This window comes from Myotis davidii, unplaced genomic scaffold, assembly GCF_000327345.1.
Source record: "Myotis davidii unplaced genomic scaffold, ASM32734v1 scaffold504, whole genome shotgun sequence".
In the NCBI taxonomy this organism is placed as follows: domain Eukaryota; kingdom Metazoa; phylum Chordata; class Mammalia; order Chiroptera; family Vespertilionidae; genus Myotis; species Myotis davidii.
The window spans coordinates 329356-331604 of record NW_006294761.1 but is presented as its reverse complement, the minus strand read 5'-3'; positions in this window follow the sequence as shown (position 1 = coordinate 331604).

The window sequence follows — 2249 nt, the reverse complement described above, 5'->3', positions numbered from 1 at the left end:
TGCCCTAGCTCATATTTCCTCTTTTTGTGCCAAAGTTTTCTCAGCTTTTGAACTAGTTATCTTAACAGATGCCTATCACTCTATGCTGGCTGAAAAGATGGAATGCAAAGACCCTAGGGACTGACTTGTAAACCATCCCTCTGATTCATCACTTTGATAATATAGTGTTGAATATTGTAACATGACAAAAAACAGTTGAACCACTAAACGACTCTGGGCAAGGCATCCTAGACAGAGACTAAGGTGCTACCAAAAAATGTTTGGAATTTCAAATTAAGTGGCTTTTGCTGATGGAACACCTTTGTGTTCTGTTTGTTTGGAAAGAGCACAATGGTTTTGACTTGAAAGAAGGCAACTCAAGGGACCATCACTTTTACCTACTCAGCCAACATCAAATATTTATTGAACAACCACTAAGTGCAAAGCATGTTACATTACACATGCTAAGAAGACACATGTTTCCCTTCCAGGGAAGGCACGCTTTAGAGGATGAATCCAAACAAATGGAAATACACATTTATTTTCAGTCAGTTATATAAGCACAAAGCACATAGGCAGGTGTGGGATGTAAAAGGGCGCTCATTACAAGGTCTACAAATGGGCACATCTTTGCATCCAGCTATCGGTTCCGTAAATTGTCTCAGAGTCCCCTACATTTAAAAATGGCATCAAAATCCTGCAGGCTCTGTAGAAAAGAAATAAGATGTACCATTTATTTACTGTGATACTGATCAGGCAGCATCTATGTTCATGTCTAACCTGGCAACCTGTTGATTATTCTCATATTATGCTTAGTATCTTCTATTCTCACCAAAAGTTTTTAGGGAGGAGTGTGGTCTGGTTAAGGGCAGAGTTTGATACAGATAGACTTGGGTTTGAGCCCAACTTCATCACTTACTTATAGTCCTCTCTTGGCAGGTAAATGACTAAATCTTGCTTCCATTTCCTTATCTATAAAATAGATATGATACCATTGAATATATATAGTTGTGCAGGGGAAATGAGATCAAGTGAAAAAAAATATCTGTGTCCAGCTGCTTTGGCTCAGTGGCTGAGCTTTGATCTATGAACCAGGAGGTCACTGTTCGATTCCAGTTAGGGCACATGCCAGGATTGCGGGCTCAATCCTTAGTCAGGGGAGGGGCAGTGCAGCGGGCAGCCACTCAATGATTCTCTCTCATCATTGATGTTTCTATGTCTCCTTCTCTCCCTTCCTCTATAAGATCAATAAAAATGGATTTAAAGATTATATCTGTAGGAAGCCTAAAAGCAATAAGTATTCAAGAAACATGAATAATTTTCCTATCCCTCCCACCCCCACCACTTGAATTAAAGTGTGTGAGTCAGTGAATGAAGGACACAAGGACCTAACAATTGTGACCTCTTTCTCCTATGATTGTGCATATTACACTTAAAGTTCATTTCAGTTTCATGGCAACTATATTATCTCTTGTGGTGTTTACTGTTTTAATCATACTACACACTGGTTCTATATTTAACGATACTAGATACTGTCTCCCCAGCTGAATGAAAGGTCCTTGAGCATGAGACTTGTTAGAATCTTTCATACATGTACTTTTAGGTTATATTTAAAGTGCTCAGTATGGGTCCCAATCCTACTCATTTTAGCATTTCTAGATGCAGCATTGTGTCCTGTTGCACAAAAGCGTTTCCTACATACATTTGACGCGTAGAAGAATATATAAACTTTTATGAAATGGAAACACTTGAGTATAGGTGGTCTATGAATTAAATGGATGCACATATAGTCAAGGGGAAAATATGTTCACAGATGATCTAAACGGCTCAGGCAATCCAGGTCTTTTGTAGCTCTTTCAGCTTGGGGTGGAGATGAGACAAACATTGCATCATGATAAGATGACTCACAAAAGTCTGACAAGAAATTAGGTCTAAACCTCTGTGGATTACTCTATGGGATAAAGAAAGAGAAATGGTTGTTTGGAATTATTTTAGGATTTGTAAACTTATTTATCTTAGTGGGACATGGGAAAACAAAAAATGTAGGAAAAACAATGAGTGCTATGCCAATGAACTGATGATACTTTTCACGTCCTTAGAGATAATCTTTGAAAGTGGAACATGAATTGAAGAACACATTTACTAACAGCTAATCTTGCTAAGTTCTTTCTTTGGTATAATAAACTTCCATTCACTCAGAGACTAGTGCTGTCTATGCCAGGTACGTTGTTAAGAAACGAGGAAATGGAAATGAGCCAATTACAGTCCTC